General features: G+C 43.4%; 1 protein-coding gene across 3 annotated transcripts in view; it reads left to right on the forward strand.

Annotated features, from left to right (window-relative positions):
- The first annotated feature begins 3,909 nt into the window (after positions 1-3,909).
- The window catches only part of DGKA (diacylglycerol kinase alpha), a 245,608-nt gene continuing 230,465 nt past the window's right edge, over positions 3,910-19,052 (forward strand). For all 3 annotated transcript variants that reach the window (XM_068267592.1, XM_068267591.1, XM_068267594.1), the window contains exon 1: positions 3,910-4,411. The gene's annotated coding sequence lies outside the window, so the exon portion shown is untranslated. The remainder of the gene's footprint in view (positions 4,412-19,052) is intronic.

Here is a 19,052-nt window from a genome sequence, read left to right on the forward strand (position 1 = left end):
CACATTCCAGCCTCAGCCGACAGAGGAAAGAAGATTTATTACAGAGACTGTGCAACTACTAAAAGCTGCAGTAAGACACACCCAGGGCCGGCCTTAGACTTTTTGCCGCCTGGGGCAAATTTAGAAAAAAAATCACTTCCTGCATCGCCGCCCACTGTATTGTAAGTGGACGGCGATGCAGGAAGTGACGTCAGTGGAGCGCACGCTAGAACGCGGAAAAGGTGAGTCCTCCCCGCCCGTGACTCTTACTATCGGGCATCGGCTGCTTTCTATTTACAGCTGGAGGGGAGCGCAGATCGGGGGACCCAGGCGAGGGAGGGGGGTCCGACCCCCCTCCCCACCGCTAGGCCCAATACCCCTGTCCTGCCCTCTACCCCTCCGGCTCGGCGGCCGGCCCCCCAGCACCCACGGACAGGCGGGTGCCGCCCCTAAAAGTTTGCCGCCTGAGGCAAAAGTTTCACCCGCGGGCCGGCCCTGGACACACCACATTAGAACAGGTATAGGAACTTATAGGATAGAAGAAATAAGGCTCAAAATTTTGTTACAGAGTTTCTTTAAGGTTCCGTTTAAGGAAAAGGGAAACCTAGGAAGAGGGAAACCTCTGAATCTTTCAGAGGCTACCTGTGTCCTCCTGGAGACTACTGCCACTGCCCTTATGAAGATTGTGACCATGCTCTTATCATGCATGAGCACCCGTGTGAGTATATCCTAGAGAGCGGATTCTCTCCTTTCCAATTGCAACTTGACTTGACACGTCTGCATCACACTCCTGGAGACTGTGGTTGTGAGCTGATCCACTACACTCTATAGTTAAAATCAATAGTTTATTGACTCTAATGTCTAGTACAGAGGTTGGACAAAATAATGGAAACACCTTGAAAATAAACAAAATATATTTTAATATGGTGCAGGCAATTACAGCCTCAATTTTCTGAGGTATTGATTCATACAAATTGTGAATTGTTTCCAAAGGAATTTTAGCCCATTCTTCAGTTTATACACCCTCCAGTTCTTTAAGAGACTATGGCGGCGGAAATCGACTTTTTACTGGAATCTCTAATAACGACCTTAAATGCTCAATAATGTTAAGGTCTGGGGATTGTGGTGGCCAGATGAGATGCTCAACTTCATTAGAATGCTCCTTGTGCCATTCTTTAACAATTCTAGCAATATGGATTGGGGCATTATCCTCTTAAAAGATGGTATTCCCCTCTGGAAACAGTTCTTGAACCGTAGGATGAACTTGGTCGCCCAAAATTCCTAAATAGTCTTGGCTGTTAATTCTTCCATGAAGGAAAATCATTGGCCCGGGAGATTTCCAAGAAATAGAACCCCAGATGATCACAGAACCCCTTCCATATTTTACGGTTGGGAGAAGGCAGTCTAGATGAAATGCTTCTATTGGCTGTCTCCAAACGTACACTCGGCCGGAGGACAGAAATAAGGTAAACAATGATTCATCCGAGAAAATCACATTTTTACACTGCTCAAGGGACCAAATTGGTGGTTTCTACACCACTCTAAACACTTTGAAACATTTGTCTTTGAGAGCAGAGGTTTTCTAATTGCAGTTCTTCTGTGGAATCCAGATGTGTGCAGCTCCCGACTAACAGTTTTTGTGGAAACTGGGTTCTGTAGGTGTTCATTCAGCTTTGCAGTGATTTTAGGAGCTGTGGTCTTGTGAGCTTTTCTAACAATTGGATTTAGAGTCCGACGGTCTCTCTCAGACAACTTCGACTTTTGGCCACAACTGTGCTTTGCTGAGGACGTTTTTTTCCTTCTCTTTCAAAGGCAGTCATTACTTTTGAGACAGTACCTCTTGAAATGCCAAGCATTCGGGCAGTTTCAGTTACAGTAGCGCCTGCCATACGAGCACCAACAATATGGCCTCTTTGAAAGTCTGAGAGATCTGCCATTTTTATAAATTATAACCAACTTTTTTTTTAAATGTCTGTAAAAAACAATTACTTTAATTAAACATATCAAATAACAAAAATAATAAACAAAAAAAATATCACGTTTTCACATGTTCAAAGATCATGATGCCAAAATGTTAGGCGTTTCCATTATTTTGTCCAACCCCTGTATTTTAAAGATTCTTATCGGGGCAATTGTAAGTGAAGAAGAGAAGCTGGTGGGCCCAATGGATCCTCAATGATCACATTATCAATGATTTCCTTAAAGGATATCTGGGGCAAACAATAAAGTCTATCCTAAAAGGAAACCAGAGATCAAGGAATAGTCAGAATCGATACTTACCCGTGGCTTCCTCCCACCCCATAAACTTATGTGAGTCCCACACCGTCCTCCTGCGGTCTGCTGTTCAGCCGCAATCAGCCCCGGTAACTTGCTCAATGACGTCAGTCTGGGTCTCCTGCGCATGTGCTGTAGGTCCACACATGTGCAGAAGACCCAGACTGAACACAACTGAGCAAGTTACCGGGGTTGATCGCGGCGGAACGGCAGACCGCAGGAGGATGCCGAGGGACTCACATGTGTTAATGGGGCGGAAGGAAGCCACGGGTAAGTATTGATTCTGACTATACCTTGATCTCTGGTACACTTTAATTACCTGTGGTTTCTCCCAGCCCCTAGAAGTCATTTGTGCCCCTTGCCGCAGCTCCGGTCTTCTCCGGGGTCCCATTCGCAGCCTCTAAGGATCGGCAACCCCTCATGGTTCAGTGTCTTCTGCACATGCACGGGTGTGCGCCTGCACAGAACTGCAATAGTATTGCGCAGGTGCAGTATGCTCCCGGTGACGTTTGCGCCCACGCATGCACAGGAGACGCCGACCCATTGAGGGTGGGGATCCTTAAATGCTGCCAGCGGCACCGCTGGAAAGACTGGAGCTGCGGCGAAAGACACAAATGACTTAGTGTGTGAGACAGGCGCAGGTAATGGGCGCGTAGGTCGCAGCGTGTGAACAGGGGAAGGATGCACGACTCTTCTCTAGCACCCGTTTTGTAGCTGCCTAGCTAGGTGCCCACATAACATAGCGTGAAAGGCTGTGTTTTATGCCATCTTAATGTTGTGTGCACCTGTGTGTGTTTTTCAAGCGTTTTAATGCATTTGCAGTTCGCATATACAAAACACATATGCGTTTTACGCAAATTATTAGGAAGACAACAGGAAGCGGAAATACATCACAAAACAATTTTTTTTTTACAAAAACACATAAAAACGCATGGAAACCGCATGAAAAACATATACCATTGTGTTCCCATTAACTTTCATTATGTGCGTTTTTCAATATTATGCAGCAGAACCTGCGTTTTTAAAAATGCATGTTTGAAAACACATATGCATTTTTTATATGTGTTTTTTCTTGCGGCCAATAGACTTCCACTAGCGGCAAAAACACAGCGTTTTCCGCAACGCTAGTGTTTTTGCTATGTGTTCGCCCAGCCTCAATGACTATTTGAAAATAATATTCACACCGTCAATGAGAGTTTCATACATAAGATACAAAACAAAACAAAACACAGATGCATGGGGTCTTTTTTTTGGGGGGGGGGGGGGGGGGAACACATGGATTTCTGTGCCTTTTTTGTGACAGAAGTGCATTGGACAATGCCTGCAATGATTTTCTATGGTGTACGGATGAAGAAATGCTGGTGGAAGTCCAAGTTGTCTGACAAGCATGAGTGAAAGCATACACAATTTCCAAGATAACAAAGAAATACTTCAAATTAAAAGGTCACCAGCATAGCTCATTTGTCCTCTCCAGTCTTATGCACACAGAATGTCTCCTGTATGGATATTTCCAGAATTCATTTATCCCACACACTGCAAATTGTAACAATATAGTGAGGAAGGGTGACCTGCTGCTATCAGCATGCTTGTTTTTTGGGCATTTAATAGGCAGACGATTTCGCTGTATAAGCACATTAGGAACACAGGCAGTTGCTGGCTGGGAGACGAGTCTGCAGCAGAGGATTCCCCCATCCCCTGTCAGAGCTGAGCAGATGTGAAGCAGTGAAGTGTTTGGTCAGAGAGGAGGCAGCCTCTTCCTGGAGAGTACAAAGATCAGACACGTACAGTAGTAAGCAGGCAGGGAGTCCTCGGGCACCTCTAGTAGTGTGTCATGTATGTATGTTTGGGGGAGCGGCCGGCTTTCAGAGGGTGTGATCTGACTGGAGTTCCTTCAGCTTCTCTGACTCAAACCTGCTCTCTGTGATCTCCCAGCCGCCGCGCAGAAGACATGCAGGCGCTATTATCACACTGCTAAAGTTTCACTTCCTGGCTCGCCTGCATTTTTTGCATTGAGACTTTTCTAATCTTCGCCGCCCCCTTGTTGTCACCCCGTGTTTGCAGTTTTTATCTGCCTCTTGTTTTGTTGCCACATCCTGCCTGCAGAACAGAGAAGGAGAGAAGAGCTGCATAGGACAGAGCGCCAAGTACTTCCAGCCAGGTAAGTGTACCGTCCTGCGCGATGCAGCCCGGCTCCCTGCATGACATTCCTCAGCTTATTATGTAAGTGCACCAGAGCATGGGGAAAAGATGGAGTTTTGGCCTAAAATGTTCCATTTTTGTCCTGTTTTACTGACAGAGGGGCGTTGCTGATTTCAACGGGCAGAGCGATTGTTAACCTAATCGTTGCTCAATGCAGTCATCTGGCTGGCTAAGGACATTCTCAAGGGGCTCACAGCAGCCTCTTCATAGGGTGGCCAATCAAATCTAAATGCTAAAAAAAAATCATATAGAAAACATTCTTGTTGCAACTATTTCAGAGCTCTTAAAATACTTCAAATGACTGCAGTTCTTTTTTAATAGTATACTTGTATACTGTCTGCCAGTAAAGCTGCAGGAATGCTCCATAAAGTGACAGCATCACAATGGTATTGGACGGGTTGGACGTGCACCTGGGCTGGTTTTATGGCAGTTGCTGCAAATGATGTGGTTTTATTTTATAGTGTACCATCTACTGTAAGCATGCAAAAGAGTATGCTGGGGGATTGTGTGTTGCGGAGAATTGCTCTGCTATAGAAATACTTCTTCTTTCATGAGGCTGATAGGTGTCCATTCATTCCTACTGGGATAGTTTTTAGGACACATTAATGACGCCAGTACATTATGCTGCATGGTCAGTTTATCTTGCACTTGTGAACTAGCCACGCAAATGAGATTCCTGCTTGAAATGTATTTCACTGCAGCAAAATGCATTGCAGGGTACCATGGATTGCCAGCTACTGCAAAGACCTTGACAAAAGGTACACACACGTTTTAGGTTTTCCATAGGCTAGGTTCACAGGGTGATCGGGTGTGTTGCGGTATAACGGCGTGGGGTACCACAAAATGCGCCTGTTAAAAGTAGCAGTGAAGCATACTTTTCATTGTCAGCGCTTTATAAATCAATAATAATAATTGACTGTATGCTTCACTGTATGCGATGCAACGTGCGAATTATGTGCAACATATATATTTCCAGTTCAGTTCCTGCTGATGTAGGAAACGCAATGCCCACTGTGAACCTAGCGTTTGTGAAACAATCATTTATGTTCATCTCAGATGAAAACTTAGAGCATGTACTAGTGACCCCCTCCCCCAGCGCCATTGAGGAGGTCGTCGGTGATCTCTGCTACTCAGCGGAGAGCTGTGCAGTATGTCTGTACAAGGATCATTCCAAAACTGTCACCCAGAATGGTCACAAAGGTTCGTTTTTAGTGATGACCTAAAAGTTTGGCTAACATGCAAATTTTGGTTCTGCAGGAACCAGAATTTGTGGTGGCTGATTTAGATCTTTAGAGCAAGGCAGTGTGATTCAAAAAATTGTAGTTATTCCATTTTTTTCTGTTTATGCTCATCACTGCATATAGGTACTCAAGAAAACTGGGCTCAGAATGTACGCTCCATTGACCTTTGTGCCTCTCATACAAACTGGAACTAGTAGCTGGTGTTCCTCATCCTCAGTGTTATTAGGTCAGGTGTTGGACCTTTTCCTTTCTAAAGGGAAAACGTTGTTCTAGGAACTTTGGCATAATTAGCCCATATTAATTTGATTAATTAATTAGGGTAGTTTTAATAGGTTAAAGTGTGACTTTTACCAAAACCTTTTAGATTTGGAGAGTGTGGAGAAATGTTAGAACCGTTGTCAAGTGGCATTAGTCTAGTTTAGTGGACCCTGCAGGAAACCTCATAGGAAAATTCCACTAATGTGATTGGGTGGACAGCGCCCTCTCGATCTGCTAGGTTTCTGATAGGTTGTGTATTAAATGACTCCCTACACTATCTGTGCCAACAAAAATGTTTTGTGCTGCAGTGTTCCCCAACCCTGTTGTGTGAGATGTACACAAGAGGAAATCCCCAGCAATCTTTGCTGAGCGGTTATGAATATTGAGCTCAATGGCTTTTTTTTTTCTTCAGCAAAAGCAAGGTGCCCTATTTCCATGTCATTTATATGAACCAAGCACTACACTGTACGGACAAATCCTAATGGTCCATATAGCCATTATTAGCTCATTGGATATGCTAGTGATATGCTAGATTTCCAGAAAATTAACTGCAGAGTGCTGCAGAACACTCCGTAAATGTGCAAGTCCAGCTCAGGCTATCATACTAGTACTACAATCATCAGCCAAAACATGAAATCTACCTAATGTTCTTTAGATCTTCCCTTATGTGGTTAAAAGTGCCCTGACCTATCAAGGCTTGAACTCCATGAGACCAGAGACCACATCTTGTGATGTGGCACAGAGACATTAGCAGCAGATTTAGATAGCTAGGTGACTGAATCAAAGCATCTCCAGAATGGCAGGTCATGAGGGACCTCCCTGGGATGCTTTGTTTAGTATCTGTCAAAAGTAGCTGAAGGAAGAACAACTGAACAACCAGTATTAGCTTCATGTTCTCCTAAGTGTCCTTTCATACTCACTACCCATACAATTCTATGGGCCTCTTCACATGTCTGCGTTGTAATGGATCAGGTTATTCTAACTCGCTTCATGCAGGCTTTGAGTTAACATCTATGTCCAGTCTCCTTTGCAGTAATTAGGCCCTGTTCAGAGTGGTCAGTTGTGTTGCAGAATAATTCTGCATGTCAACTCAATGCCCATACAATTCTATGGCCCTGCCCACAGTACTGCATTGTAACTGATTGCATTACTCTAACTCACTGCTTGTTTTTGTATTAAAGGAGTTCTGTGGAGGCTATTAAAAACAAAAAACTGACACTTATCTGGGGCTTTTATCGTCCCACTGCAGCTGCCATGTCCGTTCCCCGCCGCCGGTCCTGGTCTAATTATGCTTCTAACTAAACTGCGGCTTGCTCCCTCACGCAGTAAGCTCTTCAGGAGCTTACTGCGTTGGCACAGTGCAAGAAAACTTCGTACTGCGCCTGCGCAGTAAGCTCCTGATGACGTGCGCGGGAGTAAGCAGTGTTCGTCTAGTTAAATGAATAATTGGATCGGCGGCGGAGAACGGAGAATTGTAGGAGGACGGCGCAGAACATGACAGCTGCAGGGAGCCAATAGAAGCCTGAGGTAATTGTTAGTTTTTTGTTTTTATTAGCCTCTACAGAACCCCTTTAAAGTCTATGTCCAGTCTCCATTGCTGTTATGTTCTAAAAAGGGTAAAGACAGTTGTTTGACAATAAATGGCTTTAGGCTGCTTACACACCAAGACGTTACAGGCGCACGTTAGTGCGCCTGTAACGCTCCCCCAACGCACAGCAATGTAACACAAGTGGGCTGTTCACACAGCCCACGTTGCGTTACATGTAATGCTGCACGTTCGGTGCAAAGTGCAGCATGCTACGGCGTTGGAGCGGCTATAGCCGCGTTAGACTGTTTGCACATGCGCAGTGGGGGGCGGAGAGGAGGCGGGGAGAGCCAGCTACAGTAGCCGCGCACATGGCTACTTAATATTCACTGCACTGGCGGCAGCTGATTGGCCGGCGGGACCACGTGATGCGGAGTGTCTCGCTCCGCATCACGTGGTCCCGCTGGCCAATCAGCGCCACTCTGGGAGACATTATAGGAATCGAGCCGCCGAACGCGGCTCACTCTACCGTCGGCTTTTGCAGCACCATACGTTGTGTTAGGTGCACGTTATGCGACCTTAACGTGGCACCTAACACAACGTCTTGGTGTGCAAGAAGCCTTAAAGAGGAACTGTAACATAAAAAGATCCCCTGGGGGGTACTCACCTCGGGTGGGGGAAGCCTCCGGATCCTAATGAGGCTTCCCACGCCGTCCTCCATCCGTCAGGGGTCTCGCTGCAGCCCTCCGTGGAGTCCGGGCAGCGGTGACGTCAATATTTACCTTCCTGGCTCCTGCGCAGGCGCTCTGACGGCTGTCGGCTCCGAACTACACGGAAATACCCGATCGCCGTCGGGTCCGCTCTACTGCGCAGGCGCAAGTTTCCTGCGCCTGCGCAGTAGAGCGGACCCGAATGAGATCGGGTATTTCCGTGTAGTTCGGAATGGAAAGCCGCCACAGCGCCCCCGCTGGAGCCAGCAAAGGTAAATATTGAAATGACAGTCGGCACAGTCGCCGGCTGTTCGGAGGGCTGCGGAGAGACCCCCGTGGGACAGAGGACGGCGTGGGAAGCCTCATTAGGATCCGGAGGCTTCCCCCACCCGAGGTGAGTACCCCCCAGGGGATCTTTTTAATGTTACAGAGTCTCTTTAAACAACCAATAGCCATGAGTGAAGAAAAAGTTTTTGTGTTATTAATATTCTATGAAAAATGGTTAAATCATACATTCTGCCAGGATATGTAAACTTATGAGCACAACTGTATGTTGCCTCAACCTATGTAGGCTCAGTCACAGCACTCGTGGTCACCCCTTGCCACTATCCAAGTGTGCACAATTGGCATGTAAGTGCCAGGATGAGGGGATGGAAGAAGGTGGCCTGGTCTAATGAATCAAGTTTTCTTTTGTCCCCTAAATTATTCAGACCGCAGTACCCCAGTATCATCAAATGTCTGTGAGTTGGGCTGAAAAAGGGAGTGCAGTGATTTTAATATAATAGATGTTAGACTGATAGAGACACAACATCTAACAAAATTACATTTAAAAACTACAGCAATCCTGATTATTATTTGATCCTAAGGCCTCTTTCACAGTGGGACGTTGCGTTTGATGCGACGTTAAAGTCGCACAATGTGCCGAAAATGCAGTGCATGTAGGTTATGAAATTGGACATTATGTTGTACTACGTTATGTGTCTCTTGGTGCGCCGTTTTCGTTGCATACTGATGTAACGAAAACGGCGCATGCATTACATTTAAAAAACAAAACAAAAAACATTACTGAGCATGTGCAACACACAAAGCAGCAAATGCATTGCTAAACGCACAGCATGCAGCACTTTCTAAATATTGCTACACGTTACACACAATGCAACGTGTGCACTACAGACTTTGTATTTCTGTGCGTTAGCCTGTGTTGTCATTTTTTATAACGCGCGACTTTAACGTCCCACTGTTAAAGAGGCCTAAGTGTTGATCAGGCATTGATCAGGATCCATCTGTTCCTTGTGTGTTCTCATTACTTTGTACAGTAGTGTGTATATTGTGCAGTACAAAGCTAGCGTGCACTATGGTGGCACATTGAATGTTGAATACGTTTTCTGATGAAATGTCTAATGTCGAATGGTGTAACATGGCAGGTAAATGATCACTATAGGAATGCTTTACTTGATCTGCACTAACAGACTGTGTATTCCCCTGCTAAAGGGAACCTGAGGTGAGAGGGATATGGAGGCTGCCATATTTAGTTTCTTTTGAACAATCCTAGTTGCTGGCAGTCCTCCTGGTCCTGTGTCTCCATTACTTTTGACTCAGGTTTTACTGGATTAGCTACATGCTTGTTCCAGGGTTATGACTCAGGCATTACTTATGCCAGAAGATCAACAGGGCTGTCAGGCAACTGGGATTGTTTACAAGGAAATAAATGTGGCAGCCTCCATATCACTCTCACCTCAGGTTCCTTTTAAGAGCCAGAAGTCACTTGACAACCATGGCTAGACTTTGACTGCATCACAAATGCGAGTCAGGAAGTGAACTCTCCCGGAAAAGAATAAATACAATGTATTTATTCTTAAAAGCGTGAACACAATCGCAGCATAAAGCTATTTTGTGAGCGTTTCACGTTTTTACTATAGCTTCCATTGTAGCAAAATCGCCCAAAAAATGGTGCAGGCAGCGCTTTGTTTAGGGGAAAGCAGACAGAACGCGCAGATATGAACAGTCCCATAAGGATTCATTGCATAAGCGCTTTTAAGGCAATTTTCAAAACTGGCGCTTAAAAAATAGCGAAAACACTCTAGGTGTGAACAAGCCCTTACTGATTTTTAAATACACCTAGAAATGTTCATGGCAGATTTCACCACTGGGTTCTTGTATCTTATGCTGGGAATACACGGTTTGTTTCTGCCTTGCGTTTCTGCTCTCTATCGTTTTCGCAGCTTAATTCTGCAGTCGATTCTCTTATGTTCTGCTTGTTTTTCTTATCTTTTTCCGTTCACTTCTATCAGATATCGAGTGGCAAAAGAATCGAAAGGGAGATCGGACATGTCGGAAATTATCTATCGAACCATCTAATCAGCCAAAAAATTAACCGTGTATTCCCAGCATAACTAAACTGGTCAGCATACAGTGGATGTTTCATTGATTAATTATCCCTGGTGTATGGTGTACCAGCTGTAGTCAGCAATAGATTGTGTACAAAGACATTGGTTAGAGTTGGGCTTTTGTGTGAGGTTAGTGGTGAAGCATCTTTCCGCTGTGCCACTGTGCTTTCCGCTGAGCTAGAAATTTAACACTGAAACCATTGCTCTGATTTTACCTGTGGCAAAAGCTAACACTATCAGATAGCCAAGTGAGGAATGCTAACTGTTATCATTAATAGCAAACAGTTTAGTAATAATTTGAGAACAGTGTTGTTATATTGCTTCTGATCTCCAGCTCAAAGATGCAGTAGTAGTTATTATAATGTTCTTCAGCAGTGCTTTCCCCATTAATATAAATATTATGAGTGAGGGGACCGACCTACTCTGTAAATATCTTACAAACATGGGACATGCGTCATTGTTTACACACAAGGCATTATGAATTTGCATGTGTCTGTACATGCAGATATCTTTGTGCATATAGATCTTCTTTTTTCTGTGAAACCCCTACACACAAACATTTTCCTGCTGGTAAGTGTAATCAGAGTGGAAGAGGAAAAAGAGAGATTTTGCTGTGCAGCCAGCAGTTTGTGATTGATTGTCCCTCACAGTGTTTATGTCTTTGAATGCTCATTTGATCTATTGATGGAAAAGAAATGTTCACCAACAATCATATTACTCATGTGCCTGCTGAACCCAATACTTGGTTGTGCCACCAATGTGTCTGGTAATAGGAGATTAGTCTTTGGCATCACTGTGGAAAACTGACTCACTTCTCTCTGTAGGATTGTTTTAATTTATTTATTTAAGTATTTTTATAGCGCTGACATATTACACATCGCTGTACAGTCTCGCAAATCTAGTCCCTACCATAGTTATATGTCTATGTATGTATCATGTAGTGCATGTATCATAGTCTAGGGCCAATTGACTTATCTGTATGTTTTTGGTATGTGGGAGGAAACCAAAGTGCCCAGAGGAAACCAAAGTGCCCAGAGGAAACCAACGCAGATACGGGGAGAGCATACAAGCTCCTTGCAGATGTTGACCTGGCTGGGATTCGAACCGGGCACCCAGTGCTACAAGGTCTCACCTTTGTGGAGAAATTTGAACTATGAACTGCCCATTTAAAGTCACGCCACAACATCAGAGTAAGGTTCACGTCAGGACTTTGATTAGTGCACCCCAAAAACCTTAATTTTGTGTTTTTTCAACCATTAACAGGGTCACTCTTGCACTTCAGATCATTGTCTTGCTACATAAACCAAATGCTATCGATCTTCAGATCATGGACTCTTGATCAAGAACCTTTTTGAAACAAAATTCCTTTGCTTATGGAAAGTCACCCAAAGCATCTCCAGAAGACGACACTACCACCACCATGCTTCACTGTGGGCATGTTGCTTTTATTGTGATACGCTACATACTGTAGATTTCATTAATGATTGATAGCTATCATTTTCCACCTTGCCCTATTCCATATGAGATCAAACCTTACCCAAAATTTTGATAAAATATTACTCCCACAGCTGCAGCTGCACTGTACTGTACAAATCAAATGGAGCCTTGCTTTTTGTGATGCTCCTGACCATGATCCAACCCTACCCTTTGACCTGGCAAGAATCAGCTTTCCAGAGGACTGGATTGTTTAAACTATGAAGGGCGGCTTTTTTTAGTAGAGTTTTGTTGGTGTCAATGGGACTGATGCACGAAAGGACGGTAAATTTGCTGTACCCAGGTAGCGAAATGGCAATTTTACCGTTACTGACGTCGGGAAGCACTGCCCGTTACACTATTAGTGCCATGTTAACTGATTTTGTCACATTTAAGTGAAATAACTCTTCAGGCCCTTTTTACACTTATGCACTTTTTTTGGTTGCCTTACCCTTTCTCACGCAGGCTAATGCAACAGCAAAGAAAGTGTATGGGGCCCAGTACAGTATTCATGCAGGGGACAACACAAATACAACGGGAAAGCTGGGAATCCCAGTGACGTACTTCCTGTCCAGCAGGGAGTAGGTCACCGAGCGTGGGGGCAGTGATGGCTGCGAAGGGAGTGCTAGCGGCTTGCGGAGCTATGCATATGACTCTGTCGGCCCATTCTGCTGCAGTGTATAGGAATCGCTTTTTTGGTGTTGCGATATAAAGGGGACAGCGCATCGCACCACAACGCTAAACTCAAGTGCAGAACTGGCCTCAAGGAAAACCTGTTAGAAACATGGTGGCATAGTGGATAGCAGTCTTGCCCTGCAGTAGAAGGGTCCCTGGTTTAAACGTGGACTGGGACAGTAACTGTATTAAATGTGCATGCTCTGTCTGTGTTTGCATGGGTTTCCTCCAAGAAACTTACTTAATAAAGCGGACCCAAACCAAACATTTTTTTAATTCAAAATATTTAGTTGCACCACTCTGACACATACAAAGATAAATAAACACTCCTTCAAGCCTATGAGCATTTCAGTGCATGTTTTTCACCCTTCTCTTCTCATAACTAGGGTTATACAGGTGGCAGCCATTAGCAATTCCTCCTTTGCCGGACACCATCTACTCCACCAGTCTGCCGGATTCTGTCCCGGCAATATGAAAGGAAGGGAGGGTTCCTCCAATAAATGTAAAATATTTTATAGTTGTCATCATGCAGCTGAAAAAAGGCTGCTATTTATTATTATAATTTAGAAAATAGATTTTATTTCAGAAATAAATAAATGAATGAATGAAATATTTTTAATTTGGGTCCACTTTAAGTTGACTGGTTTCCCTCAAAGCTGGCCTTAGCTGCAAACTGACTGCAATCTCAAACTGCTTGTCTTTGCAATGCTTTCACATTCCCATCTGACGGTTTTATCAGCACAGAAAAGTTAAACAAACTGAAATTTTCTTTGCTGTTAATACTTGTGGTCTATAATACCGAAGAGATAGCAGATTTCTCAACATCACCGTAGTTTCATTTAATAATGAAAGCCGATACAGTATGAAGGGTTATGTGGATACATGGAAATTTGGGGCAAGTGCAGTCTGTCTCGTGTAGGAACTTACCTGCTGCAAATGCTGCTGGTGAATTTATTAAGAAGTAATTTTTCCCCCGAGTATTTGTGATTTCGGCACCTGCAATCCTGGACACCCAGATACCACAGTGCTGCATCCATTGCTCACAGATTTATTATTGCCTTTGTGATTAGATCTGTGCATAAAGGGGTGCATCTGTAATCTGCAGCCGACAATCATTCTTTTACAGCTGTTATTTCTGAACAGCAGAGGAGGACTTAGGAATAAAGCTGCACTGTTATTGTAAACCTGTCTCGTGAAACGTATCGCCGCTGCTGACTCCATCTTCATTGCTGTGCTGTAAAATTGACAAATATCTCCCATCGCTGTTCCACTTTTCTGACAGGTTTAACAATGAGTGTAATCTGCCGCTGAAAATAGATTCAGCAGTTTGTTTTTTGATTTTTTAACAATCTTAAAGCAAAAGTAAGTTTCGGGGATTATTTTTGTATGCATTCAATAGAAAAAAATGTGAAAGTGTCTATTTTTACAAAAAAAATTGCACTTTTTACTAAATACCAAAAGAAAATACCTACTGCCTCAATTTTATAGTGCATTAAAATAGTGCATGAACTGTAATGCCTACTTTGCATAAGTTTGCATACAAAATTTGCATAAATTTGCATCTCAGAATTATTTGCATCTTGCTCACTATACCTGGTTTTGAAGTACATGCTTACCCCAGTCTGTTTCCAGTGTTATGTCTTTCCCATTGCTGAATTACAATGCCTGTGTTTGTGCCTGCGTGGGAGCTACCATTTTGCCGGTGATGTCAGCACTACACATACACACACAGCAAATTTACTGAGTTGTCTGACTACTTCAGCTCACGAACAGGCTTTAAGCTGCTTTGTGTTCATCATGGACAAGCTGAAAGCGGGTTAGAATCATGAGCAATGCAGGTAATTGTCAGAATTTGCAAAAAGCAAAAAAGACGGCTCTATGAAACAGAGATAGTTTATTCTGAGTGTCCAGGTATGTAAGCCTGGTATGTGTCACAGTCACAGCAGCTTCTTATCACTCCCCTTTTTTGGGGAGCATACATTTCACCCCCTACTGATTTATTTTAAAAAGGAGGGGATTGTAAGTCTTAAAGGGCACCTTTACTCCAAAGGAAAGGAAATACATATGGCAGCCTCCAAATCCCTCTCACTTCATGTGTCCTTTCATATCTGAAAGGAAACCTGTAGGGAAAAAAATGCCAAATTTGGGTACTTAACTAGGTAGATGGAAGCCTCTATATAATCCAGAGGCTTTCCCGTCCTGTTACTCCTTGCCATTATTCCTGTGGGTCCAGCCAAAAACCATTGTCAAGCACTTGGCGACGGCTCGTGCTTTTTCCACCAAAACTCAAGCAGGTCCGTGGTACTGGCAGGTACAGTATGATCTTTGGCCCTGATGAAGCTTGGTGACGCCAAACGAAACTTGTAGGCGATTGGTTGCCGCCATCCAGCCCACTGACCTCCGATCCACCAAGTGGAGATGCGCTGAAAATAACCCCTGTGAGCGCATGTTCGGCGTCTTAAACTGAAGCGCTTCATCCACCAAGATCTCACGTGAGACGCCACGCTTGTAGATGGACTTGGGGATGATAATGCTCAGTGGAGACAAGCTGGCTTGGCCGCACTAGACGTCATTGCGCACACGCGCTCCACAGGCTGTACAGCAGCCCAAGATCAAGGTCTGCAAGTGCTATTGTGGATTCCACACTGGTTCACATCCCAAGGGGAGCCCCATTGGACTTTAGCATAAACAGCCTACCTGTGCGGCTGTCACAATATAGCCAGGTGAAGTTTGTTCGTGCACTGCTGTCGACGGAAACTTTGTGGAGGTCGTGAGTATAGGCACTAAAAACAGTGAATGTATTTTGAAGGCATGCTGGTTCCATGAACGAGACTTTGCATACGTCTGGTCGGGTTATACTGGACACGCTTTTACACCAAGTTATTTCTGTGCTGCTTCCCCTATATTGTTGGGGCCCTTTTTCAGGTGGACTGTGCTATTGTGCTATCTATGGGGTACCCCGTTGTTTTAAATGATGTGTATGGAGAGGTGTGTCAGTGTGGATTGCATGGCGGATTTGGTTTTTAACGACAACAACGCTGTTGCTCTTTTAGCTCCATTGTTCTTTGCTTAATTGGTCTCGTTTTCATGTATTAGCTAATAAAGTTTTCTACTTTGCATACACTATTGTGTCCTCAGGAGCCCTTTTTGAAATGTTGTAGTCACGAATAAGGTTCAGGACCATTACCCTATATGGGAAAGGTGATGCATATTAAAATTACTTATGTTCCCACTTTTTTCCAAACCCTTGCCCCGTTCAACAGTATGATCTCTGGACAAGTCGAAGTTCAAATATAGGTTCCACAAGTTAATTTGGTAGCTCGAAGGTCAAGAGATTGTGTTCTTTAAAGAGAACCTGTACTGAGTAAAAATATTTAAAATAAACACATGAGGTAACTTCAAATGAACATTACATAGTTACCTTGCCATCAGTTCCTTTCAGAAGCGCACCATTTTCTTCTGACAATGATCCCTTCCAGTTCTGACAACATTTTGTCAGAACTGAAATATATCAGTTGCTGTCAGTTATATATCAGTTGATGTCAGTTATAGCTGAGAGAAAACTGATGTACCAGGTAATGTCCATGTTTCCCTATGGCTCAAGTGGGCGATGTTACAGTTTAACAGTGTGCTGACCAGAAAGCTGTTATGGGTAATGGCCATTTTCAAAATGGAGGACGGAAAATTCCCTTGATCGCAGTGAACAAACAGGACGCAGGAGAGGAGAAAGACACTGAGGAGTAGACTACATGGAAGGAAAGTATGACTTGTGTATGCTTATTTTGACTTTTAATTTTCAGTTCAGGTTTTCTTTAAGTCCTGTGGGAGTAAAATTGAATATAATACAGAAAATAGATAACATGGCTAGTGGGCTATGCAATAGATGCTCTCAACCTGGAGCTGATTTTATACATGTAGTCAATTGTGCAATGGAAGTGGTCACTGATACGCTCTGAGTTACAGAAAATTACAGAGAATTTTTGAGATTAGCATCCCTCTCACACCGATTGTCCTGCTCCTGGATGGAGATGCCTTCTCTACTCCTACAAATCCCTGATAGCATATGCTTACAAAATGATTATCCTGAAGTGGAAACAGTCCAACGCCCCCTTGAAAAGGGACTGGGTCTCCTATGTCCATAAGGAACTGATATGGTTGAGACATGTATAGGTAAAACGAAGATGTCCTAAAAAATGTAGGAACGTTTGGGGTCTGTGGATATCACACTACAAACTGAAGCTTGAGATTAGTTACCGAAGCCTATATGGTTGCTGAAGATTCACTTGGTAGGCCCCTGAAGAGAGTGCAGCTACACCAAGACCAATCATACTTGTTATATTATTATATATGTGAGTATTGTACTAGATAGTGGATAATAGTCTAGAATAGCAGATCAATGTTGCTGCTGCTGCGGCGGCGTTGTGGTTTGCCGCTATTTGTTGTATGTTTTTTTTTTTAACTGAAACCAAATGAATACAAATATATTTTTAAAAAAGTTGAATATATTAAACATATTGTGATGAAAGCTAATGCATGTAAGGAGTAACTTTTGTTGATCTTGGGTAGTTAATCTCACTTGAGACTAAAAATATTTTTGTTTAAAAAGATATGAGATAACATCAATCTAGGTGTAGATGCGAGAGATGGTTGGGAGATTAGACTCCTGGCCAAGACTACACCAGTAAGATGAATCATTAGACATCAACAAACGTAACTTCGTGTAGGCGTTTCCCGTATCTGCAATATGATGAGTGTAAAGGAGGCAGGTGTCAACAAAGAGTTAAACCTTTTACTCTTTAGTGAATAAAATTGCCTGTGTAGCCTTAGGGTACTGCAGCATGACTGTATGTAAATGATAACATTCTTTAGAAATACTCTGCCTGTCCTGCATCATTCCAGATGTTCCCTTTCTCAAGGCCTACAAGCTGCAGATAAGCCTGAATATACAGAAAAGGCTGCTTACAGTACAGATAGGAAGGATTCCATATACAGTAATGGAAGCCCATGCATATATACACCAAGCAGCACCCTCCAATTATCACTTATGCTGGGAATACACGGTTCGTTTTTGAGGTGATTAGATGATTCGATAGATAATTTACGACATGTCCGATCTCCCTTTCGATTCTTTCGCCGTTCGATTTTTGATAGAAGTGAATGGAAAAAGGTAAGAAAAATGAGCGGAAGATAAGAGAATCGACTGCATCAAGCGACAAAAATGATCGAGAGGAGAAACGCACGGCAGAAACGAACCGTGTATTCCCAGCATAAGGCTTCTTTCAGACAGGAGGCTGAAGGCGGTGAGTTCACCACCTGCAGCTGCACTCGTACGTCGGCCGGGCACTTGCAGTGGGGTGCATAAAACAATTGCATAAAAATGTGAGGCCACTAAAGCTTTTTTTTTTTTTTTAACAATCCCTTTATTTCAGGGGCTCACATTTTCATGCAATCGTTTTGTTCATTCCACTGAATTAAAGCTGAATGTCTGCACTTCAACTGCATCGAAGTTGTTTCATTTAAAATTCACTGTGGCATTCTACAGACCCAACATTTAAAAAAAAACGTTGTCTCTGTCCAAATATTTATAGTCCTAACCATATAAATAGAAGAAATCATGATCACTTCGCAGTGCATTTGGGGTAGTGATTTGCAGTGGCAACAGCCTGTCTTTGCTGTTACCATTGTTATACCTGATTTAAAAAAAAAAATAGGGTGTACTGCAAGGTAATGAAAAATGATGTTGAATGCCCCCTCCTTCCCTGTTTACAGATAGTTGCTCAGGGTTTGAAATAGATGTTCTCTTTCTCCCTATTCATGAACCCGTTTTCTTCTTTGTCCAATATGTGCATCTCGCCATTGTTAAGTAGGTGTCCTTTTTCCTTGAAATGTTCATAGCCTACAGAATGTGCCCTCCTATGCTAGGCCATACGCTTATTCATGGGTTGCTTGGCGCTCCTAATATACAGATATTTTAATTCCTCAGTTCAATGGACTAGGATGTGTTCTCAACCAGGGATGTACAGCCAAGCAACGTTTACTGTTGCTATGGAGAATGGAGAAGGAATGACAGTGCAGCGCACAATGGCGTGGCTTTTGACTGGAAAGTAAAGGAGGTAATCCATGCACTTGCTTGTCAATGTCACTTCTGGCATACTGCACATGTTAGGGTCCATTCACATTGAATTAGTTGCTGTCAGTTATAACTGAATGGACAACTGATATGCAGTCCACTGTCCATGTTTCTGTATGGGTCAGCTCACATTATATGTGTTTTATCTGAAACATTTTTCACAATGAAATGCTTTGAAGAATGAAGAACTAATCAGTTAAA

This window comes from Hyperolius riggenbachi, chromosome 2, assembly GCF_040937935.1.
Source record: "Hyperolius riggenbachi isolate aHypRig1 chromosome 2, aHypRig1.pri, whole genome shotgun sequence".
NCBI classification, from domain to species: domain Eukaryota; kingdom Metazoa; phylum Chordata; class Amphibia; order Anura; family Hyperoliidae; genus Hyperolius; species Hyperolius riggenbachi.